Source organism: Chiloscyllium plagiosum, unplaced genomic scaffold (genome assembly GCF_037043375.1).
Source record: "Chiloscyllium plagiosum isolate Xiang-an unplaced genomic scaffold, Cpla_swu_hap1 HiC_scaffold_14, whole genome shotgun sequence".
NCBI classification, from domain to species: Eukaryota; Metazoa; Chordata; class Chondrichthyes; order Orectolobiformes; family Hemiscylliidae; genus Chiloscyllium; species Chiloscyllium plagiosum.
In genome coordinates this window covers 92,256,918-92,283,183 of record NW_028270152.1, presented here as the reverse complement: position 1 = coordinate 92,283,183, position 26,266 = coordinate 92,256,918, and the positions used below count along the sequence as shown (strand labels likewise).

Genomic DNA, 26,266 nt, shown 5'->3' with positions numbered 1-26,266 from the left:
ACACAGTCCTATGTGCTGGGAGGGTAACTGCTCCTGGTTTACAGTTCAATGTACTGGGGAGTTTTACACAATCCTACATGCTGGAATGGTAGCTGCTCCTGGTTTGCAGATGAATGCACTGGGATGGTGGACACAGTCCTACATTCTTGGTGGGGAACTCTTCCTGGTTTACAAATCAATGTACCTGGGTGGTGTACACAATCCGACATACTGGGAGTATAACTACTCCTGGTTTACAGATCAATGCATTGTGGTGGTGTACACAGTCCGACATGCTGGGAGTGTAACTGCTGCTGGCATTCACATCAATGCACTGGGGTGGGGTACATAGTCCTACATGCTAGGAGGATACCTGTTCCTGCTTTACAGATCAATGCACTGGGATGGAGTACACAGTTCTACAAGCTGGGAGGGTAAATGTTCCTGGTTTACAGATCAATGCAGTGGGGTGGAGTACACAGTCCTACATGCTGGGAGTGTAGCTGCTGCTGGGTTACAGATCAATGCATTGAGATGGTGTGCACAGTCCTACATGCTGTAAGGGTAACTGCTCCTGGTTTACTGATCAAGGCACTGGGGTGGGGTATACAGTCATAAATGCTTGGTGGATACCTGCTCCTCGTTTACAGTAAAATGCACTGAAGTGGTGTACATAGTCCTACATGCTGGGAGGGTAACTGCTCAAGGTTTACAGATCAATGCACTGGTGTGGTGTACACAGCCCCACATGATGGGGTGGTTCCTGGTCCTGGTTTGCAGATCAATGCACTGGGTTGTGTACATTGCTCTAAATGCTGGGGAGGCTGCTGCTGCTGGGTTACAGATCAATGCACAGTTGTGGTGTACATAGTCCTACATGTTGTGTGGGTAACAGCTCCTGGTTTACAGATCAATGCACTGGGATGGTGTACACAGCCCTACATGCTGGGAGGGTAACTGCTCCTGGTTTGCAGATCAAAGGACTGGGGTGGGTTAGACAATCTTAGACTCTGGGAGGGTAACTGTTCCTGGTTTATAGATTAATGGACTGGGGTGGGTGAGACAATCTTAGACTCTGGGAGGGTAACTGCTTCTGGTTTACAGATCAATGCACTAGCGTGGTGTACACAGTCCGAGATGCTGGGAAGGTAGCTGATCCTGGTTTACACATCAATGCACTGGGGTGGTGTACACAGTCCTACGTGCGGGGAGGGTAACTGCTCCTGGATTACAGATCAATGCACTGGGGAGGTGTACACAGTCCTATATGCTGGGAAAGTAACTGCTGTTGGGTTACAGATCTATGCACTGTGGTGGTGTACACCGTCCTACATGCTGGGAGGGTAACTGTTCCTGGTTTAAAGATCAGTGCACTGGGGTGGGGTACACAGTCCTAAAGGCGAGGAGGGTAACTGCTCCTGGTTTACAGATCAATGCACTCCGTTGGTGTACACAGTCCGAAAGGCTGGGATGGTAAGTTCTCCTGGTTTACAGATCAATGCACTGAGGTGGTGTACTCAGTCCTTCCTGCTGGGAGTGTAACTTCTCCTGGTTTACAGTTCAATGCACTTGGGTGGGGTACACAGTCCTAAATGCTCGGAGGGTACCTGCTCCTGGTTTACAGAGAAATGCATTGATATCGTGTACATCGTCCTACATGCTGGGAGGGTAACTGCTCACGGGTTACATATCAATACACTGGGGTGTTGCACAAAACCCTACTTGCTGAGAGTGTAACTGCTTCTGGTTTACAGATGACTGCACTGGGGTGGTGTACACAGTCCTACATGATGTGAGGGTAACTGCTTCTCGTTTGCAGATGAATGCACTGGGATGGTGTACACCGTCCTACATGCTGGGAGGGTAACTGCTCCTGGTTCACAGATCAATGCACTGGGGTGGGGTACCCAGTCATACATGCTTGGAGGGGAACTGCTCCTGGTTCACAGATCAATGCACTGGGGTGGGGTACCCAGTCATACATGCTGGGAGGGGAACTACTACTGGTTTACAGATCAATGCACTCCGTTGGTGTACACAGTCCTAAAGGCTGGGATGGTAAGTGCTCCTGGTTTACAGATCAATGCACTGAGGTGGCGTACACAGTCCTTCCTGCTGGGAGTGTAACTGCTCCTGGATTACAGTTCAATTCACTGGGGTGGGGTACACAGTCCTAAATGCTTGGAGCGTACCTGCTCCTGGTTTACAGAGAAATGCATTGATATGGTGTACATAGTCCTACATGCTGGGAGGGTAACTGCTCAAGGGTTACATATCAATACACTGGGGTGTTGCACAAAATCCTACATGCTGGGAGTGTAACTGCTCCTGGTTTACAGATGACTGCACTGTGGTGGTGTACACAGTCCTAAATGATGTGAGGATAACTGCTTTTCGTTTGCAGATGAATGCACTGGAGTGGTGTACACCGTCCTACATGCTGGGACGGTAACTTCTCCTTGTTTACAGACCAATGTACTGTCGTGGGGTACACAGTCCAACATGCTGCTCGGGTAACCACTCCTGCTTTAAAGATCAATGCACTTGGTGGGGGTACACAATCCTACTTTCCAGCCGGTTAACTGCTCCTGGTTTACAGATCAATGCACTGGGGTGGAGTGCCTCGTCCTACATGCAGAGGAGGTAACTGCTCCAGGTGTACAGATCAATGCACTGAGGTGATGTACACATCTGTATGTGCTGGGAGGGTAGCTGCTGTTGGGTTATAGATCAATGCACTGGGGTATAGTACATAGTCCTACATACTGGGAGAGTAACTGCTCCTGGGTTACAGATCAATTCACTGGGGTGGTGTACACAGTCCTACCTGCTGGGGGTTAACTGCTCCTGGTTTCCAAATCAATGCACTGGGGTGGTGTACAGAGTCCTTCGTGCTGGGAGGGTAACTGCTCCTCTTTTACGGATTAATTCATGGTGATTACTGCACAGTTCGCTGTGCTGGTCAGAGTAACCGGTTGAGGTTCATCGATAATGCAATGGTGTCGTTTGTGCTGCTCCACATACTGGATGGATAATTCTTTCAGGTTCACACATTAGTGCACTGCTGAATTCTTCACAGCTCCCAGTGCTGGACAGATATCTAGTCTGGGTTTATCGATCAATGCACTTCCGTGGGCTACACAGCTCCCCGTATTCCTGTGTAGCAGTTTTGGAATGCTTATGTTCCCTTCCATTTCCTGTGTAAGCGGTCTGAGAGATTAAAACATCTGCTCCAATCGCTGAGTAACAGACTCCAATGGCCGAATGGCCTCATTCTATTCCTGTGTTATACTCTTGATGGGCTGAATAGCCTGTTTCAGTATCCGTGCAGTTGTGAATGGTGCTGAATATTTTGAAACCATCAGTGAATAGCCCACTTCTGACTTTATGATGGAGGGAAGGCCATTGATGCTGCAGCTGCTGCTAGCCCACAGTGCCTCATGGATGGCCAGTTTCCATGTGCTCAGTCCTTTAGAAGTCTGTCCTACTTCACAGGAGGGAGTGCCACATCACACAGTGAGCAGTCCGCCTAACATGATTTATCTCTCCATCCCGGAGTCTCTCAGCCTCATTCGTGATGAAGGTTTGCTGCCCGAAACGGTGATTTTCCTGCTCCTCGGATGCTGCCTGACCGGCTGTGCTTTTCCAGGAACACACTAATCTTGACTTTGTCAAATATGAGGCTGAGACTTTCCCTCCACCAGGACTGTGTGCTGGCTGCTCCTACAGATACTGTCAGCAACAGATCCATCTGGGACAAGGAGTTTCGTGAGAATGTTTCCCCCAAGTCTGGCTGTTGTGTATTGAAGCCTGTCCTGCTCAGGCATCGGCGGGCCTGTGAGGACACTCCTGGTGATGGACATTGAAGTCCCACACCCAGAGGACGGTCTGCGTCCTTGTCAGCTTCAGTTTTTCCTCTGATTTGTTTTCAACATCGAGGGGAAGTGAGTTATCACCGAGGGGAGGGGTGGGGGGCAGGAGATAACCATCCTCAGGCGATTTCTTTAACCATGATCTGTTACCATGAGATTTCCTGGGTTCTGGAATCAATGTTGGGGAATTGCAGGGTAACTCCTTCCTGAATGTATCCCAGGGTGTCCCCACCGCTGGTGGGTCTGTCCTGCCGGTGGGACGGAATATCCCCAGGGATGGTGATGGGGCTTCATGAAACACTCTGGGTGACACGGTGGCACAGTGGTGAGCACTGTTGCCTCACAGCGCCAGAGACCCGGGTTCAATTCCCGCCTCAGGTGACTGACTGTGTGGAGTTTGCACATTCTCAACGTGTCTGAGTGGGTTTCCTCCGGGTGCTCTGGTTTCCTCCCACAATCCAAAATAAATGTGCAGGTTAGGTGAATTGGCCATGGGAAATTGTCCGTAGTGTTCAGTGAAGGGGTAAATGTAGGTGAATGGGTTTGGGTGGGTTGTGCTTCGGCGGGTCAGTGTGACTTGTCGGGCAAAAGGGTCTGTTTCCACACTGTAAGTAATCAAATCTAAGCTAAATTGCCCATCAGGCCTGATCCGGTGAGTATGACGGTGTCGGACTGTTTCCTGACTAGGAGTGTGGTGCTAGAAAAGCACAGCAGGTCAGGCAGCATCCGAGGAGCAGGGGAATGAACGTTTCAGGCATAATCCCTTCATCAGGAATGAGGCTTGTGGGCTGGGAGCTTAGAGATTCATGGGAGGGGGCTGGGCAGGAGCTGGGGCTGGGTGGGGGGGAAAGGAGCTGGGCTGGTGCAGGAGCTGGGGCTGGGGTGAAGGGAGCTGGGAATGTGATCAGGAGACGGAGATGGGGGAGAGGTGATATGTCAGAGAGGAGGGTGGGGTGGATGGTGGGGAAGTCATGGAGAGGTCAAGGAGTTCTCGGGAACATTCCGTTCCCGACATTCTATAACTGACATTCCCCAGAATGTTCTGTCCCTGACATTCCCCGGAACGTTCTGTCCCTGACACCTGTTTGTGAACGGCCGGACGTCAGTGAATTGAACAAACGATAATATCCCGAGGGAAGAGATCCCGTTCCAGGGAGAAGGAGGCACTGTTCCGAAGGCCCCTCAGGCAGTTAAAAGGGGGAATACGTTTTCCCTGCGTTTACATTTCTTCCACAATTTAGACGAAAATACAGGAATTCCCAAACTCCGTTTGTCTTCAGGAAACTGGGAGAGAATCCTTCAGGACAGCGATGTTTCCACCCTCCGTATTAGGATCTGGGAAGGAGTGACCTGTGTCTGCTCTCGAGTGATCGAGTGTGTGGGAATGTTCTAGAAACCATCTGTCCTGATGGATGTGTCTCTGTGTGTTTGGGGAGGGAGGGTTTCTTGTGGTTTAAGTCACATTTTTGTCAGTAATTCCAACCTTACCATTTGTTATTCCAGCTCCAATTATTTTAATAAATCCCTGAATACAGGGACACATTTGAAAATCTCACTGGGTCCCCGATCAAACGGGTCCCTTTGCCTCCAGACTGATGGATAATGGGTTTGTTTTCCTTCCTCACAGTTAACGTAGTGACCATCTACGTCCTGCTTTATAAAGATTGTGGATTGTCTCCCTGTGTCAGACGTTACCTGGGGGCCATGGCAGCGGCGGATCTCCTGGTCATTATCCTCGACCTGATCCTGAGACACATTCCCATTGTTTATTGGGAACAGTTTTATTTCCTGAGGGTCTCCGTCCCCGTGTGTAATATCCACGCCGTCCTGCTTTATGCAGCCACTGACTGCTCTGTCTGGTTCACCGTCACTTTCACCTTTGATCGGTTTGTGGCTATTTGTTGCCAGAAGCTGAAAAGTAAATATTGCAGTGAGAAGACGGCGGCTGTGGTTCTGGGAGCAGTGACTGTGCTGAGCTGTTTAAAGAACATTTCCTGGTATTTTATGTTCACGGCTTGGTATGACCTGGGGAACCTCCCCTGGTTTTGTTATGTAACAAACGCTGTTCTATTCTCCATTGTCTGGGTCACGATCGAGTTCCTCCACAACATTCTAACCCCGTGTGTCCCATTTCTCCTGATTCTGCTGCTCAATGTTCTCACCGTCAGACACATTTTAGTGACCAGCAGAGCCCGCAGGAGACTCCGTGCTCACACCAATGGGGACGCTCAGTCTGACACTGAAATGAGAAACCGAAAAAAATCCATCATTTTACTGTTTGTCATCTCGGCCAATTTCATCCTGTTATGGTCAACATTAATGCTGTATTCTATATGGTACCGGATGGATGATATTGGGTATACCCCTGTGTATCTCCATCCCTTTGTTCAGGAATTGGGCTTCATGCTGCAGCTCCTCAGTTGCTGCACAAACACCGCGATTTATGCCGTGACCCAGACTAAGTTCAGGCAGCAGCTGAAGAATGTGCTGAAATATCCCTTCACCCAAATCCATCCTTCCATCAAATTCCCTCATTAATCAATCCATCCGGGATTTTCTCTTTTCAGTTCAGTGTTTCGGCGATGGAGCAGAATGTCACTATGGTAACAGACTGAGGGTAGCGCTGGTTTGTCCATCCTTATCCCACAGGGGGGTTACAGGGACACATTTCAATATTTCTCACAACTCAGGGGCCAGTGAGAAAAGGCACCATCCCACTGACTGAATCCATCACTTCCACTTGTAAACAATAAAAATGTTGACTAAAGCGTGCCGAGCAGCAGAGTGACCGATGTTGTTGTGTGTCTTTGTGTTGGAGAAACTGAGCTGGAGAGAGACAGACTCAATAACAAGTCCTAGTCCACAGGGAAGGGGAGGGCACCGCGCCCTGAGCTCAGGAGCTGGGATTAACTTCCTCTGTCCTTACTTTCACCTCTGGGTCTCCCACTGCAACTTGGCTCTCAGCAGAATTCACCTTACTCCCTTTGTCACTCTCTCTCTCCGTATATCCCTCCCACTCTCACACTGCACTGCTATTTCTCTCTCCTTTTCCCATTTACACACTCAATTCCACTGTCGTTGCCTTCCCCAATCTCATTCACTCTCTCTCCATCTTGCGATCATAACCTCGCAATGCTACCATCTTCCTCGAATCCTTCAGTGCTGGGGGAACAGAAGAGGGTTGTCGATCCTCAGGCCGATGTTAGGGAACAGAGATTGGGACGCCATATCAGGCCATTGCCAGGGCAACATTATGGAGCTTGGGCCAAATGCCATTGCTCCGGGACATAGTGGGTGTGAGAACATGAGCCATTACTGGGTAACAGGTGGAGTGGCACCGTAGGCTGTGGCTGAGACTGGTATAACAGGATATCACAAACAGAACACATTGTGTGGGACATAAAACATAGAACATAGAAGAATACAGCGCAGTACAGGCCCTTCGGCCCTCGATGTTGCGCCGATCCAAGCCCACCTAACGTACACTAGCCCACTATCATCCATATGCCTATCCAATGCCCGCTTAAATGCCCATAATGTCTGTTACTCAGGGAATAGAATGGGGATGGGGTCAAAGGCCATTTAGAGGGGATCAACTGGGTCGGTGTTCACAGGCAGGAGCTCAGTTAAGGTGTGAAAGGCGTGTGATGGTGGGAGACTGCGTGGGCATGTGAGTGTGATGGTGGGGGAGTGTGCGAGGGAGTGAACGTGATGGTGGGGGAATGTGTGAGGGAGTGAGTGCGATGCTGAGCGACTGTGTAGGTGAGTGAACGTGACGGTAGGGGAGTGTGTGGGAGAATGGGGGATTATGTGGGGGTGAGCGTGAAGGTGAGGGTGGTGTGGTGCAGTGTGTTGGGGTGAGCGCGAAGGTGAGGGTGGTGTGGTGCAGTGTGTGGGGGTGAGCGTGATGGTGGGGATTGTGTGGGGCAGTGTGTGTGTGTTCTGGAGTGTGTGGGGCTGAGGATGACGGTGAGGGTGGTGTGGGGCAGTGTGTGTGAGAGTGGTGGCGTTTGTGGGGCTGAGGATGACGGTGAGGGTGGTGTGGGGCAGGGTGTGTGATGGTGTTGGAGTGTGTGGGGCTGAGGATGACGGTGAGGGTGGTGTGGGGCAGTGTGTGTGATGGTGTTGGAGTGTGTGGGGTGAGCGTGATGGTGGAAGTCGTGTGGGGCATTGTGTGACGTAGTGAGTGTGAGGGGGTCAGGGTGTTGGTGATGGAGTGAGTGTGAGGGGGTCAGGGTGTTGGTGATGGAGTGAGTGTGAGAGGGTCAGGGTGACGGTGATGGAGTGAGCGTGAGGGGATCAGTGTGACGGTGATTGAGTGAGTGTGAGGGGGTCAGGGTGTTTGTGATGGAATGAGTGTGAGGGGGTCAGGGCGGTGGGGATGGAGTGAGTGTGATGAGATGAGTGTGATGGTGATGGAGTGAGGGTGAGGGAAACAGGGTGAGGATGATGGAGTGAGAGTGAGGGGGTCAGGGTGAGGATGATGGAGTGAGAGTGAGGGGATGAGTGTGACGGTGAAGGAGTGAGAGTGAGGGGATCAGCGTTAGGGTGATGTAGTGAGTGTGACGGGGTCAGTTTGACGGTGATGGAGTGAGTGTGACGGGGTCAGTTTGACGGTGATGGAATGAGTGTGACGGGGTCAGTTTGACGGTGAAGGAGTGAGTGTGTGGGGGTCAGTGTGACAGGGATGGAGTGAGTGTGAGGGCGTCAGGGTGATTGTTATGGAGTGAGTGTGAAGGGGTCATGGTGACGGAGAAGTTGTGAGTGTGAGGGGGTCAGCGTGATGATGATGGAGTGAGTGTGAGGTGGTCAAGATGACGGTGAGTGAGTGAGGGTAAAAGAGTGTCAGCGTGATGGTGATGGCGTGAGTGTTTGGGGGTCAGTGTGACGTTGATGGAGTGAGTATGTGGGAGTCAGGGTGACAGTCATGGAGTGACTATTGGTGTTGTCAGGGTGACGGTGATGGAGTAAGTGTGAGGGGGTCAGGGTGATGGTCATGGAGTGACTGTGAGGGAGTCAGGGTGATAGTGATGGTGATGGAGTGATTGTGATTGTGTCAGGTTGACAGTGATAGAGTGAGTGTGAGGGGGTCAGTTTGACGGTGATGAAGTGAGTCTGAGAGAGTCAGTGTGACCGTTATGGGAGTGAGAGTGAGGGGATCAGGGTGACGATGATGGAGTGAGTGTGAGGGGGTCAGTGTGACGGTGATGCAGTGAGTGTGAGGGGTTCAGGTTGACGGTGATGGAGTGAGTGTGAGGGGGTCAGAGTGATTGTAATGGAGTGAGTGTGAGGGGGTCAGGGTGACGATGATGGAGTGAGTGTGAGGGGGTCAGTGTGACGGTGATGCAGTGAGTGTGAGGGGTTCAGGTTGACGGTGATGGAGTGAGTGTGAGGGGGTCAGAGTGATTGTAATGGAGTGAGTGTGAGGGGGTCAGGGTGACGGTGAAGGAGTGAGTGTGAGTGGGTCAGTGTGACTGTGATGGAGTGAGTGTGAGGACGTCAGTGTGACGGGGATGGAGTGAGTGTGAGGGCGTCAGGGTGATGGTTATGGAGTGAGTGGGAGGGGGTCAGGGTGACGGTGAAGTTGTGAGTGTGAGAGGGTCAGGGTGAAGGTGATGGAGTGAGTGTGAGGGTGTCAGGATCACGGTAATGGAGTGAGTGTGAGGGGGTCAGAGTGATGGTGATGGAGTGAGTGTGAGGGGGTCAGTATGACGGTGATGGAGTGAGTGTGAGGGGACCAGGGTGACGGTGATGGAGTGAGTGTGAGGGGGTCAGTGTGACGGTGAAGTTGTGAGTGTGAGGGGGTCAGGATGACAGTGAAGTTGTGAGTGTGACTGGGATAGGGTGACCGCGAAGGAGTGAGTGTGAGGGTGTCAAGATGTCGGAGAAGGAGTGAGTGTGAGCGGGTCAGGGCGATGGTGATGGAGTGAGTGTGAGGGGGTCAAGATGACGGTGAGTTAGTGAGTGTGAGAGTGTCAGGATGATGGTGATGGCATGAGTGTGAGGAGATCAGGTTGACTGTGATGGAAAGATTGTGAGGGGGTCAGGAGGGTGGTGATGGGGTCAAAGTGATGGAGAAGGAGTGAGTGTGAGCGGGTCAGTGTGACGGTGATGGAGTGAGAACGAGGGGATCAGGGCGACGATGATGGAGTGAATGGGAGGGAGTCAGTTTGACGGTGATGGAGTGAATGTGAGGGGGTCAGTGTGACGGTGATGGAGTGAGTGTGAGGGGGACAATATGACGGAGATTTAGTGAGTGTGAAGGACCAGTTTGACAGTGATGGAGTGAGTGTGAGCGGGTCAGGTTGACGGTGATTCAGTGAGTGTGAGGGGGTCAGGGTGACGGTGATGGAGTGAATGTGAGTGGGTCAGGGTGACGGTGAAGGAGTGAGTGTGAGGGGGTCAGTTTTACAGTGATGGAGTGAGTGTGAGGGGGTCAAAGTGACGGTGAAGGAGTGAGATTCAGGGGGTCAGAGTGAAGGTGATGGAGTGAGAGTGAGGGTTTCAGTATGACGGTGATGGAATGAGTGTGAGGGAGTCAGGGTGACAGTGATGGAGTGAGTGTGAGGGGGTCAGGGTGACGGTGATGGGGTGAGTGTGAGACGGTCAGTTGGACGGTGATGGAGTGAGTGTGAGGGAATCAGGGTGACGGTGATGGAGTGAGTGTGAGGGGATCACTGTGACGGTGATGGAGCGAGTGTGAGGGGATCACTGTGACGGCGATAGAGTGAGTGTGAGGGGGTCAGGGTGACAATGATAGAGTGGGTGTGAGGGGGTCAGTGTGATGGTGATGAAGTGAGTGTGAGGGAGTCAAGGTGACGGTGATGGAGTGAGTGTGAGGGTGTCAGGATGACAGTGATGGAGTGAGTGTGTGGCGGTAAGCGTGAAAGTGATGGAGTGAGTGTGAAGGGGTCTTGGTGACGGTGTTGGAATGATTGTGAGAGGTTAAGGGTGACGGTGATGGAGTGAGTGTGAGGGGGTTAGTGTGACCGTGAAGGAGTGAATGTGAGGTTGACCGTTTGATGGTCATGTAGTGAGTTTGAGGGGATTAGTGTGATGGTGATGGATGAGCGTGAGGAGGTCAGTGTGATTCTGTTGGAGTGAGTGTGAGAGGGTCAGCGTGACGGTGATGGAGTGAGTGTGAGGGGGTCAGGGTGATGATGATGGAGTGAGTGTGAGGGGTGCAGGGTGAATGTGATGGAGTAAGTGTGAAGGGGTCATGCTGACGGTAATGGGATGACTGTGCAAGGTTAATTGAGTGAGTGTGAGGAAGTCAGTGTGATGGTGATGAAGTGAGTGTGAGGGGGTTAGGGCGACGGTGATGGAGCGAAAGTGAGGATGTCAGGGTTTCAGTGATGGAGTGAGTGTGTGGCGGTAAGCGTGAAGGTGATCAAGTGGGTGTGAAGGGGTCTTGGTGATGGAATATTGAGAGAGTTTAAGGGTGACGGTGATGGAGTGAGTGTGAGGGGGTCAGGGTGACTGTGATGGACTGAGTGTGAGGGGATCAGTGTGACAGTGAAGGAGTGAGTGTGAGGGTGTCAGGGTGACGGTGATGGAGTGAGTGTGAGGGGGTCAGGGTGACTGTGATGGACTGAGTGTGAGCGGATCAGTGTGACAGTGAAGGAGTGAGTGTGAGGATGACCTATTGACGGTCGTGGTGTGAGTGTGAGGGGGTCAGTGTGACTGTGATGGAGTGAGTGTGAGGGGTTCAGGATGAAGGTGATGGAGTGAGTGTGAGGGGGTCAGGTTGACGGTGATGGAGTGAGTGTGAGTGGGTCAGGGTGACTGTGATGGAGTGAGTGTGAGGGGGTCAGGGTGACGGTGATGGAGTGACTGTGAGGGGGTCAGGGTGACGGTGATGGAGTGAGTGTGAGGGGGTCAGGGTGACTGTGATGGAGTGAGTGTGAGGGGGTCAGGGTGACGGTGATGGAGTGAGTGTGAGGGGGTCAAAGTGACGGTGATGGAGTGAGTGTGAGTAGGTCAGGGTGACTGGGATGGAGTGAGTGTGAGGGGGTCAGGGTGACGGTGATGGAGTGACTGTGAGGGGGTCAGGTTGACGGTGATGGCCGAGTGTTCGGGTGTCAGTGTGATGGTGATGGAGTGAGTGTGAGGGGGTCAGTGTGATGGTGATTGAGTGAGTGTGAGGGGGTCAGCGTGACGGTGATGGAGTGAGTGTGAGGGGGTCAGGGTGATGATGATGGAGTGAGTGTGAGGGGTGCAGGGTGAATGTGATGGAGTAAGTGTGAAGGGGTCATGCTGACGGTAATGGGATGACTGTGCAAGGTTAAGGGTGACGGTGATGGAGTGAGTGTGAGGGGCTCAGTGTTAGAGTGATGGAGTGAGTGTGAGGGGATCAGTGTGATGGTTCTGGAGTGAGTGTAAGGGGGTCAGGGTGACGGTGATGGAGTGAGAGTGAGAGTTTCAGGATGACGGTGGTGGAGTGAGTGTGAGTGGGTGAGTGTGAGAGTGATGGGGTGAGTGTGAGGGGTCTGGGTGACCGTGATGGAGTGTGTGTGAGGGTGTAAGTGTGACTGTGTTAGAGTGAGTGTGAGGGGATCACTGTGACGGTGATGGAGTGAGTGTGAGGGGCCAGTGTGACTGTGATGACATGAGTGTGAGGTTTTCAGGGTGAAGGTGATGGAGTGAGTCTGATGGGATCAGTGGGATGGTGAAGGATTGAGTGTGAGGTGGTCAGGGTGATGGTGATGGACTGGGAGTGAGGGCTTCAGCGTGACGGTGATGGAGTGAGTGTGTGGCGGTAAGCGTGAAGGTGATGGTTTGAGTGGGAAGGGGTCTTGGTTACGGTGATGGAATGATAGTGAGAGATTAAGGGTGACGGTGATGGACTGAGTGTGAGGGCATCAGTGTGACAGTGAAGGAGTGAGTGTGAGGTTGACCGGTTGACGGTAGTGGAGGGAGTGTGAGGGGATTAGTCTGACGGTGATGGAGTGAGTGTGAGGGGGTCAGTGTGATGGTGATTGAGTGAGTGTGAGGGGGTCAGCGTGATGGTGATGGAGTGAGTGTGAGGGGGTCAGGGTGAAGGTGATGGAGTGAGAGTGAGGGTTTCAGTATGACGGTGATGGAATGAGTGTGAGGGAGTCAGGGTGACAGTGATGGAGTGAGTGTGAGTGGGCCAGTGTGACGGTGATGGTGGGAGTGTGAGGGGCTCAGGGTGATGGTGATAGAGTGATTGTGAATGTATCAGGGTGACAGTGATAGAGTGGGTGTGAGGATTCAGTGTGACGTTGATGGATTAGTGTGAGGGGATCAGTGTGATGGTGCTGGTTTGAGGGTGGGGAGTGTCAGGGTGACAGTGACGGAGTGAGTGCGAGGGAATCACTATGGCGGTGATAGAGTGAGTGTGAGAGGGTCAGCATGACGGTGATTGAGCGAGTGTGAGCGGATCAGGGTGACGGTGATGGAGCGAGTGCGAGGGGGTCAGGTTGAATGTGATGGAGTGAGTGTGAAGTGGTCATGGTGACCGTGATGGGATGATTGTGAGGGATTAAGGGTGACGGTGATGGACTGAGTGTGAGTGGATCAGTGTGAGAGTGATGGAGTGAGTGAGAGTGTGTCAGGGTGACAGTGATGGAGTGATTGTGAAGGGGTCAGGTTGATGGCGTTGGAGTGAGTGTAAGTGTGTCAGGTGACGGTGATGGAGTGAGTGTAAGGGGGTGAAAGTGATGGAGTGAGTGTAAGGGGGTGAAAGTGATGGAGTGAGTGTGAGGTGAACATTGTGACAGTGATGGAGTGAGTGTGAGGGGATCAGGGTGACGGTGGTGGAGTGTATGTGAGGGGGTCAGGGTGGCATTGATGGAGTGAGTGTGAGGTGATCAGTGTGAGAATGATGGAGTGAGTGTGGGGGGTCTGGTTGTCGGTGATGGAGTGAGTCTGAGGGGATCAGGGTGAAGGTGAAGGAGTGAGTGTGAGGGGGTCAGTATGATGGTGATGAAGTGAGTGTGAGGGGGTCACGGTGGCAGTGATGGCGTGAGTCTGAGGGGGTCAGGGTGACGGTGAAGGTGTGAGTGTGAGGGGGTCAGTGTGATGGTGATGAAGTGAGTGTGAGGGGGTCACGTTGGCAGTGATGGTGTGAGCCCGAGGGGATCAGGGTGACGGTGAAGGAGTGAGTGTGAGGGGGTCAGGGTGATGGTGATGGAGTGAGTGTGAGGGGGTCAGGGTGGCAGTGACGCAGTAAGGGTGATAGTCATGCAATATGTGTGATGGGGGAGTGTGATAGTGACGTAGCAAAGTTTGGGAGAAGATTTGTAGCTCGGGTCCACGTTGTTGTGGTTCTGTTCGCCGAGCTGGGAATTTGTGTTGCAGGCGTTTCATCCCCTGTCCAGATGACATCCTCAGTGTTTGGGAGCCTCCTGTGAAGCGCTTCTGTGATCTTTCCTCCGGCATTTATAGTGATTTGTATCTGCTGCTTCCGGTTGTCAGTTCCAGCTGTCCGCTGCATTGGCTGGTATATTGGGTCAGAGTGCATCCAAAAAGTGCAACAACTACTTGCAGATACCAACACCTACCAAAAGAGGGAGTTTGACCCCACGCCACAGCTCACCAATAGGATAAAACACTGTTTTAAAAAAAATTCTCAAGGTCAGGTTCGTAGGAGAGTAGTCTGACACAGAACAAACGACCAAGAGGCGAGTCTGCTAGAATATGGGCATTTTATTCCCCGCAGCGTCGCCACAACCAACGGGTCTGGCTTATACTCACTCTACATGTTACCGGAACTGGGAGCCGTCAGTTCTCGTAGAGCGGTTGCCAACAACCCACGCTCGGCGGTTAAACGTAACCCCGGAGCAGACTCACCGAACTGGAGACTTTTCCAGCTGATATACTCTTTTCCAGATATAAACATTCATGTGAACAGCAGAGCAAGGCTAAAAAACACATTCCATTCTGGTTACATACAGATAAGAAGATTCACACGGGGAGGTGTGTAATAAGATTCACACGGGACTAAGCAACACCTCCATTCCGGTTAGATTCACACATGTATTGGGACATAATTTTTAACCGTTTCACCACATTCCACTGCTTGGAATTTTACACCACACACACTGAGGAACCTACAAAAAAACGGACAAATAACCAGGTTTGACCTAGAGAGAATGAAACCTGAAAGCAACAGCACCCTCAGATTCTATGGACTACCTAAATTGCACAAACCAGACATCTCACTCAGACCCATCGTATCGTTACCAGGGACACCATTACACAAACTGGCTAAAGAACTACAGCAGAAACTGAAACACCTGATCTGCGGATCCAGACACTGTACAGTCAACACATCAATTCTTGGACATCATCAAAAATACACACATAGACAAGGAAGAAACTATGGTCTCATTCGATGTCACGGCACTGTTCACCTCTATCGACAAAACCTCAGCCAGAGAAACAATAGCCAACCTGCTGGACATACAGACAGACAACAGGACGGTGAACCTATCAACAAAGACGGCATACTCAAACTACCGGACCTGTGCCTCACAACACACTTCACATTCAAAAACCAAATATATGAATAAATCAACGGCACACCCAGGGGCTCACCCATCTCTGGACTCATAGCAGAAGCAGTAATGCAAATATTAGAACAAACAGTCTTACCGCAAATTCCACCCAAACTCTGGGTCAGATATGTAGATGGCAACTTTGTAATCATTAAAAACACAGAAATAGAGAACACACACCGGATCATCAACGCCACACTCACAGGAATACGATTCACTAGAGAGAAAGAAAAGGACAACCACCTCCCATTCCTCGACGTGATGGTACAGAGAACACCGATCGGAGAATTCACCACAAAGGTATACAGGAAAGCCACACACACAGACCAAGTCCTGAACTACAAAAGCAACCACCCCAACACACCCAAAACAAGTTGCACCAAGACACTGTTCAAAAGGGCCACAACACACTGTAGTACACCAGAACTGCAAAAAGAGGAAGAAGAACACCTATACAATGTATTCGCCAAAAACGGATACCGCCGCAATTTCATTAGGGATTGTCTGTATGGATTTGCGAGAAGACTGTCCTCTGATATTGATGAGGGCCGTGCAGATGATGTGGTTTATATGGAGTTCATTAAAGTCTTTGACAAGGTTCCACATGGAAGGCTGGTCCAAAAGGGAAGATCCCATGGGATCTAAGGCAAGTTGGTAAATTGGGTCCTCAATTGGTGGAGGTTTGTTTTTTTGATTGAAAGCCATTGTCCAGCGATGTACCACAGGGATCTGTGCTGGAACCATTGCTGGCTGTTACGTACATTAATAACTTGAATATCAAAGCAGAAGGAATCAGGAGTAGGTTTGCGGATAACATGAAAGGTGAGGGCATTGTCCACAGTGAGGGGGATGGACTCAGGCTGCAGTCTGATATCGATCAGATGATAAACTGAGCAGAGTAATGGCAGACAGAGTTTACTTCTGATCACTGTGAGGTAATGCACTGTGGGAAGTCTAATAAATAAATGATATACATCATGAATGGTAGGTCCTCCTGGAGTACTGAGGAACACAGGGACCTTGGTGGGCAAGTCCCTGGATGTCTGAAGGTGTCAGCAGAGATAGACAGGGTGGGGAATACACCTGAACTGGGAGCAGGAGGGGGACCCACATCCTGGTGGGGAGCGTTGCTGGAGCTGCTCGAGAGGATTTAAACTCGTCTGGCAAGGCTGTGTGACCCCAAAGAGTCGTAAGGCCAGAAAGAAAGTTGAGGCTGGTACAAATGTTCAAGAGAACAATATAAGTAGACAAGGCAGGCAAGAACATAGCAGACAATGAGGGAAAACTGGTGGATTAACCTGCAGTTATTTCAATGCAAAGGGTTAGACAGATAAAGCAGATGAACCCAGAGCATGGATGGGAACATGGGATTGGGATACCATAAGTATGACAGAAACACAGCTGAGGGAGCAACAGGACCATCAGCTCAATGTTCCGGAGACAGATGCTACAGGAAGGATAGAACAGGAGGCAACACAGGAGGAGAGCTGGTGGTTTTGATTGGGGGAAACATCCCAGCAGTACCTAGAGGGAGTATTCATGCAGGATCGCCCAGTTAAGCGATATTAGTGGAACTGAGAAATAAAAATTGGTCATTCGTTTTCTACGGTCGTACTACAGTGATAGGCAATGGGAGATGAAGGAGCAAATACGTCAGGAGATTTCAGATATCTCTTAGAATAATAGGGTTGTAATGATAGGGGATCTTAACCGTTCCAAACCTGGACTGGGATTGCTACTAAGCTAAGCATTTGGATGGAAGGAATTTGTTAAGTGTGTTCTGAAAACTCCCAGTCATTATGTAAGTGGCCCAACTGGAGAATGGGGCTAAACCTGACCTCCCCTTGGGAAACAAGGTAGGGAACGGGACTGAGGTGTTAGTGGGGGAGCACTTTGGAAAGTTACCACAATTGTATTAGTTTGAAAATAGCGATGGAAAAGGATAGACCTGGTCCACAAGTTAAAGTTATTCAATGGAGCAAGATCGTATTAGACATGAATTTTTAAAGTAGATCTGGGGAGGCTATTTGCAGATAAAGGGAAGTCTGGCAAGTAGGAATATTTTAAAACCGAGATAAAAGGAGCGTTCAGCGCCAGCGTGTTCCTGTTAGTGTGCAGCTCAATGCTGACTGAATTAGGAAACATTGGCTGAGTTTCGAGGCTATGGACAAGATAAAAAGGGGTTACATGTCAGATATAACTGGCTGACTCAAAGGAATCCCTTCAGGTGCATCGGGGCTGTAGAAATACACTTAGGATGGAAATCAGGAATGTAATAAGGGGACACGAGGTTACACATGTAGAATGGCACTGAGCCCCACAGAGATCTGGAAAATCCCAGTCTCCATTCCTGACCTGTGCTGCCTCATCTCTCTGGAGTGGAGGATTCTGTTTGCTCATGATCTGGAATAGCTTCAAGAGTGAGAGACGCTGATAGAGGCAGCAATTAGACTCACACAGTCAGGGATACCACATGGAGAGGTACTGAGTCACATCACCAGAGTGCCGGGTCAAACAATTGTGCGGGAAGAAAGGGTTTTGATTCATGTTGCACTGGGATAGACAAACTATGAGCAGGCGAAGTGATGGCCTATTGGCATTACTGTGTGACAATTTATCCAGAAACTCAGCAAGTGTTCTCTGGACACAGGTCCAAATCCCACCATTGCAAATCATTGAATGTGAAGTAAATGCTTCAAAAACGATGTAAGTAAAAACCTGCAAGTGAGTATTAAACAATTGCTGATGTTAAGAAAAATCCATCGGGTGCATTCCTGTCTTTAGTGTAGTAATCTAAGATGGGACTGGGATATCACAAGTATTACAGAAACAACAGCTGATGGAGGGACAGGACAGGCAGCTCAATGTCCCAGGGGACAGATGCTGCAGGAAGGACAGAAGGGGAGCTGAGAGAGGAGGAGAGCTGCTGGTTCTGACTGGGTGAACCATCCCAGCAGGACTGAGAGAGGATATTCCTGCGGGACCGCCCAGTGACGCTGTCTCCGTGGGATTAATCAGTAACAATGGGTCTTCCCTTTCCTCTGATTGTTCTACAGACCCCGAGAGCCCCGCCCTCCTGCACCTTGACCTTCTCAAGATGGCGGCCCTGAGCGCTCCCTCTTCCCTCAAACAAATGGCGGCCGTGACCCTGGGCCGCTTCCCTGATCAGAGACCGCCGCCTCCTTACCCGGGCCTGAAGGGTGTTTATCGAGTTATTTTTAACCTTTATCCGGGACTTGTGAATTCTCTCCACTCTTTTCTCCCAGCGAGGCTCCCACACACCGGCTCTGAGCGCCGCTCTCTGAAGCCGATCGCAGCCGCTGCCGGAGAAAGCAGCTCCACCTCTCTCTCTCTCTCCTGACCAATGTGACACTGCGCATGCTCCACATAGAAACCAAACTGCGCGTGCGTCTGAGGTTATCAGTGAGTTTATAGAGAATATTTATATCTGCACAGACTGATGGGTAAAATATTAGTCATTAACAATTGCTTTGTCGAGTTATCGTCATAGAGCTGTCTAACATGCAAATTGTCCGTTCCAAATCAACCATACCGGCCAGGTATGTAAATTACCAATTGTTCTGCGAGTTTGAAAAGAAGTTTCTTACTCGAGTAGTGTAAATCGATTGGAAATATGTACGTTATCAGATTTACATTTCAACTACAGTATTTTTTAAAATCTCACATTGATTTATGAGAAACGTTTAATGCTCCACTATGTCGTGAGAATGATCAATCCTGCAAAATAGTTTGCTCTCTGACCAATCTTGAAGCGTTCACTCTCGAGAATGCTTTGGCCCCTCTCCTCATTCACTCTGGTTAGAGGACCGGCCGCTACTCGGTCCTCCTGTTCCGCCCCTTCCTCCCAGTTGCAGAGTTGATTCAGGTGTGACTTAGCAGGCAAGGGGCAAAGGAAGTTCGAGTCGATGTTTTGTGACGCGGTGAAAATATCCCGAATCTTAGACCGAGAGGCCTGGGTTCAATTCAAAGCTTGTGCAGATGTGTGTAATAACAACTTTTAGCAGGTTCATTAGGAAAACCAAGGGAAGTCAGGAACAGAGTGAAAACAAGAGAAAATGCATGCAATGTGGTGGGGCTCTCAATGCTCAGATGATTTGACTCCTTACCAAGCGTTTCAGGGTCCCAGTACAGACTGTTGCACTCTTCTTGGTGCACAGCCAGATACCACGATCATGGGGCAAAGTGGTGGGATATAGAGGTGCTTTTCTGGAAGGCGCTCTGTTTTTGTGGTGAAAACAGTTGAGAAGGAGTCCGGTTTTGTATGGAGCTACCTGTCCCCCTCCTGTTGCAGCCTCTTATTATTGCCCTGACTCTACCTCGTACATGGAGAAAGTGAGGACTGCAGATGCTGAAGATCAGAGCTGAAAAATGTGTTGCTGGAAAAGCGCAGCAGGTCAAGCAGCATTCTCTACCTCGTACTTGTTTGGTAGAGATCAGTGACACTTCGTAAGCCCACAATACAAGATCCATCACTCTGTTTAAGACAGTAAAAATCTCTTGTAGCAGAGAACAATACAGCGCAGAACAGGCCCTTCGATCCTTGATGTTGCGCCAACCTGTGAACTATTCACAGCTCGTCCCCCTACCCTATCCTGAAATCACCCATGTGCTTATCTAAAGGATTGTTTAAATCTCACTAATGTGGCTGAGTTAACTACATTAGTAGGTAGTGGATTCCATGCCCTAATCACTCTGAGTAAAGAACCTGCCTCTGACATCTGTCTTAAATCTATCACCCCTCAATTTGTAGATATGCCCCCTCATACACACTAATGTCATCATCCTAGGAAAAAGACTTTCACTGTCTACCCTATCTAAGACTCTGATCATCTTGTATGTCTCTATCAAATCCTCTCTTAGCCTTCTTCTTGCCAATGAGAACACGTTCAAGTCTCTCAACCTTTCCTCATAACACCTTCCCTCCAGACCACACAACATCCTGGTAAATATCCTCTGAACCTTTTCCCATGCTTCCACATCCTTCCAGAAATATGGGCACCAGAACTGCACACAATATTCCAAATATGGCCGCACCAGTTGTATAGTTGCAGCATGATATTGCGGCTCCAGAACTCAATCCATCTACGAATGAAACCTAACACACTGTATGCCGCCTTAACAGTACTGTACACCTGGGTGACAACTTTCAGGCATCTATGTACATGGCCTCCAATATCCTTCTGCACATCTACACTACCCAAGAATCTTTCGATTGACCCAGTACTCTGCCTTCCTGTTGTTCTTCACAAAGTGCATCACCTTACATTTAGCTGCATGTGCCACCATTCAGCCCAATTCTGCAGTTTATCCAAGTCCCCCTGCAACCTGTAACATTCTTCCACACTGTCCACTACTCCACTGACTTTCGTTTCATCTGCAAATTTACTAATCCATCCATCTATGTCTGCATCTAAGACTTTTATAAAAATGACAAACAGCAGTGATCCCAAAACAGATCCTTGTGGCACACCATAAGACCATAAGACAGAGCGGAAGTAAGGCCATTCGGCCCATCGTGTCCACTCCGCCATTCAATCATGGCTGATGGGCATTTCAACTCCACTTACCACATTCTCCCCTTAGCCCTTAATTCCTTGTGACATCAAGAATTTATCAATTTCTGCCTTGAAGACATTTAGCGTCCCAGACTCCATTGCACTCTGTGGCAATGAATTCCACAGGCCCACCACTTTCTGGCTGAAGAAATGTCTCCACATTTCTGTTCTGAATTTACCCCCTCTCATTCTAAGGCTGTGTCCACGGGTCCTAGTCTCCTCGCCTAACGGAAACAATGTTCTAGCGTCAACCCTCTCCAAGCCATGTAGTATCTTGACACCACTATTAACCACACTGGAAGCTGATTATTTTCCATCTTCCTTCTTTCAGAAAGCCAGTTTCTAATCCAAACTGCTAAATCACACTGAATTCCATGTTGCTGCATTTTCTCTAACAGCCTACCATGTGGAACCTTATCAAAGGCTTTACTGAAATCCATGTATACAACGTCAACTGCCCTACCCTCATCTATATGCTTGATCACCATCTCAAAAAACTCAATGAGGTTTGTGAGACACGACCTACCCTTGACAAAACCATATTGACGATCTGAAATCATATTGTTGTTTGTCATATGATTACAAATAGTGTCTCTTATAATCCTTTCCAAAACCTTTCCTACAACAGAAGTAAGACTCACTGGTTTCTAATTACCTGGGTCATCTCTACTGCCCTTCTTGATCAAGGGCATAACATTTGCAATCATCCAGTCCTCTGGTACTGAACTTGTAGGCAATGATGACTCAATATCAAAGCCGAAGTCTTTGCTATCTTCTCCCTAGCTTCCCAGACAATCTACGGATAAATCCCATCTAGTCCAGGGGACTTGTCTACTTTCAATCCTTCTAGCATGAATAACACCTGTTCGAAACTAACCTCGATCCTTTCTAGTCTAGCATCTTCTACCTCATTATTATCTACAATATTCTAATTTTCCTGAGTGAAAACCAATGAGAAATGTTCGTTTAGCACCTCTCCGATTTCCACAGTATCCACACTCAACTTCCCACTTCTGTCTTTGATTGGCCCTATTCCTACTCTATCCTTTATTCCTCACATACCTATAAAAAGCTTTAGGGTTCTCCTTTATTATATTCGCTAAAGACTGCTCGTGTCCTCTCTTTGCTCTTCTTAACTCTCTTTAAATCCTTCCTAGCTGATCTGTAAGTCTCCATCGCCTTATCTGTACCATTTGTCTCATCAACACATAAGCCTCCTACATCTTCTTAACAAGAGATGCAATTTCTGTGGTAAACCACGGTTCCCTTACCTTATCATTTACTCCTTGCCTGACAGGGACATACCTATCAAGGATATGCAATATCTGTTCCTTAAAACAGCTCCGCATTTCCATTGTCTGCATCCACTGCTACCCCATCCTATGCATCCTAATTCTTTCTGAATCGCATTATTATTGCCACTGCCCCATCGATAAGTCTTCAGCTGTGGCATGTACCTATCCCTTTTCATCGCTAAACTAAACATAACTGAATTATGATCACTCTTTCCAAAGTGATCACCTACAACTAAATCAAACACCTAGTCCGGTTCTTGACCAAGCACCAGATCCAATGTGGCCTCCCCTCTTGTCGGCCCTTTGACATACTGTGACAGGAAACCCTCCTGTACACATTGGACAAAAACTGATCCATCCGACGTACTAGAGTTATAGCATTTCCGGTCAATGTTGGGGAAGTTAAAGTCCCCCATAATGACCACCTTGTTACTTTCACTCCTACCCAGAGTAGTTTTGCTAATCCTCTCTTCCCCCTCACTGGAACTCTGTGGCGGTGTATAAAAAATCCAAGCAGTGTGACCTCTCCTCTCCTGTTTCTAACCTCAGCCCATACTATTTCAATAGACAAGTCCTCATTAAATGTTCTCTCAGCCACCGTTATACTATCCTTGACTAACATGACATGCATGGGCCCATTGCGGTGCTTCAAACTCCATGAGGCAGCCATAATATCTATGACAGACAGACTCAGTTTGGAACCTCCTCTATCCTTAAGACCTTATGCACTGCCTGCGCCCTTCCATTTCCCCTTTGTACATTCCCTTTTCAACCCACCCCACCTGCGTCATTCCACAATTGGAGTTGTCAAGGGAAGAAGTCTGTGGAAAACCCTCCCTAACCTTCTCTATCCTTCTTTAAGATGTAATTTAAAATCATTCTCCTAAATCAATGTTTTGATCATCCATGAAGCACCTTAGGAGATTTGCCATTGAGAAAGATTCCATACAATGCAAGTAGTTGTTGTTATTGCTGTACGTTAGGAGAAACAGGAATGATGCTTTCAAAATTCTAACAAGAAATTCACTGATAGGCGCAGTGTGTAGGCATCACATTGGGATGGGCAATAAACAAAGAAATAACTAATGCCTGTAAAAATGGCATGTCTATTACCATGGGTGATTTTAATCTACATGTAGATTGGTTGAACCAGCTCAGTCAGGGTAGCCTTGAGGAGTTCATTAAGTGTATCCATGATAGGTTTTTTGAACAGTATGAAATGTAACTGACAAGGCGCAATCTATCCAAAATCTGGCCCCTGTGCAATGGGACAGGAATAATTAATGATCTCAGAGTTCGGGATCCTCTTGGAAGAAGTGATCACTGTATGGTTGAAGTTAGAATACATATGGAGAATGTGAAGATAAAATCTAATACCTTGGTCCTGTGCCTGAACACGGGGAACTAAAATAGAATGAGGGAGAAACTGGATAAAGTAGACTGGAAACAAAGGTTTTATGGTGGGACAGTTGATGAGTAGTGAAAAGTTTTCAAAGACATTTTAGGAAGTGCTCAGCAAAGGCATATTTCAGTGAAAAGGAATAACTGTAAGAAAAGGCGGCGGACAAAAGATAGGGAATTCTACACCAGTTAGTTTATTCTCTGTAGTTGGAAATATGCTTGGGTCTATTATCAAGGAAGAAATAGCAGGGAATCGCGATAGAAATTGTCCCATTGGGCAGACAGAGCATGGATTCATAAAGGGCAGGTCATGCTTGACAAATCGTTTGGAATTCTATGAAGACATTTCGAGCAAGGTGGACAATGGGGACCTAGTGGCTGTGGTGTACCTGGATTTCCAAAGGCCTTCAACAAGGTGCCACGCAGGTGGCTGTTGCATTATATAAGGGCGCATGGGATAGAGTATTAGCATGGATAGAAGATTGGTTGGCTAACAGGAAGCCAAGAGTGCGGATAAATAAGCCTTATTCTGGCTGGCAATCAGTAACTAGTAGTGTGCCTCTAGGATCAGTGTTGGGACTGCAATTATTTAGAATTGATACAGATGATTTGGAGTTGGGGACCACATGTAGGGTATCAAAGTTTGCATATGAGACTAAGATGAGTAGCAGGACAAAGTGTCCGGAGGACTGGGAAACTTTGCGGAGGAACAGAGATACATTGAGTGAGTGGACAATGGTTTGGCAAGTGGAATATTATGTTCATAAATGTAAAGTCATACTCTTTGGTTGGAGTAACATTAATAAAAAGATTATTACTTGAATTTTAAAACGTTGCATTATTTGCTATGCCGAGGCACCTGAACATCCTTCTGCAGGAGGGTTGGTCACCAGGTATAACAATCAGTTCAGAAGGCAAATTGAATTTTGTCCTTCATTGCTGAAGGGATTATGTTTAAAAGCAGAGGTTAATGTTCTAGCTATAGTGGGTGCTGGTGAGGCCACACCTGGAGTACTGCATGCAGTTTTTATCTCCTTACGTGCTCAAGGATGTACTGGCACTAGAGTGGGGTGCAGAGGAGGTTAACTATGTTGATTCCGGAGGTGAGGGGTTTGGCTTAACAGAGACAAAGTAGATTGGGATTATATTCATTGGAATTCAGAAGAATGGAAAAATATAAAATAATGAATGGAAAGAATAAAATAGAAGTAGAGAGGATGTTTCCACTGGCAGGTGAAGCTAGGACAAGAGGGCTTCACCACAAGGTTAGAGGCAGCAAATTTAAGAGTGAATTCAGAAGGAACGTCTTGACCTCGATGGAGTGCATTGCCCAGGGAAGTAGTTGATGCTAGTTCAATGAATGTTTTTAAAGCTAAGTTAGTTTTTTTTTTTAAAAAAAAGAAATAATTAATTAAGGAATACGGTGAGAACGTGGGTAAATGGCTCTGTGTCCACGAAATTATCAGACATGACCTTATTGAATGGTAGAGCAAGCTCAAAGGGCAGGATGGCCTTCTCCTGTTCCTAGTTCTTATGTTATGCATTCCTCCCTCACTCGTGACTTGGAGATGCTGGTGTTGGATTAGGATGGACAAAATTAAAATTCACAGAACACCAGGTTATAGTCCAACAGGTTAATTTGGAATCACAACTTTGCTGGTCCTTCATCAGGTGGTTGTGTGATATTTAACTTTGTCCCTCAGCGCCGAATCCCCCTCTTGTAACTGAGAAACAGCAGCAAAAGCCACGAAGCAGTGCGCAAGCTCCAGCCAACAGTTGGTGTTGTGGACAATCTCAGAGTACAATGGGATATTGATGAGATGGGCCAATGGGCTGAGGAGTGACAGATAGGATTTAATTTAGATAGATTCGGTTAGGATATCTGGTTGGCATGGACAGGTTGGACCGAAGAAGTGATTGATGTCAGCGGCGGACCAATGGAAAGGCAGGAGAAGAAGCTGGAGGACCTGGCGGGGCAGTGAGTCCTCCGACCAATCAGTGAATGAGGGCGGGACTAGACTATACCACGTGATCATCTCGCGGTGGGTGCGGATGTTCGGGGTGTGTGTCCACAGAGTCCTGTCGGTAAGGAAAGAAATAAACTGCAGGAAGCGGGAGGGAAATGGTGTTGGTATGGTCTGAGAGGTTTTACAATCATTTGGTACACATCGGAAAATACAAAATTTGAAACTTACAGTCCCGTTTTTGCAGCAAACGGGAATATGCCTCGTTGAGTAATCGGCCCGAGTGAGCGCCGCCATCTTTATTCGGGGCAATGATTCACTGGACACGTGCGCTGCCGCCAGCTTTGTAGGGGGCAAAGTTCAGAGGGGTGTATGTACAGCCTTCCCTGGTAAAAAGAGTCAGAGGGCAGGATTTACACTGAGCACATTCAAACCCAGAGAAATGTATTTTCTTTTCTGGATTTGTTTCGTCATTCATTTAAATGATTTGGATGTGAATAGAGGCCGTATAGTTAGTAAGTTTGCAGGTGACACCAAAATTGGACGTATTGTGGACAATGAAGAAGGTTATCTCAGAGTCCAGTGGGATATTGATCAGATGGGCCAATGGGCTGAGGAGTGGCAGATAGGATTTAATTTAGATAGATTAGGTTAGGA

At 48.6% G+C, this 26,266-nt stretch overlaps 1 long non-coding RNA gene across 2 annotated transcripts in view; it reads left to right on the top strand.

Moving 5' to 3' along the window:
* Positions 1 to 26,266, top strand: part of LOC122552116 (uncharacterized) — a 161,767-nt gene that overhangs the window by 118,094 nt on the left and 17,407 nt on the right. The window contains exon 1 of one of the 2 annotated variants that reach the window (XR_015759294.1): positions 18,838 to 18,933. The exons of the other annotated variant lie outside the window; for it this stretch is intronic. This is a non-coding gene — a long non-coding RNA (uncharacterized LOC122552116). Of the gene's footprint in view, positions 1 to 18,837; positions 18,934 to 26,266 lie in introns of those variants that run through there. 2 annotated transcript variants of the gene reach the window in all.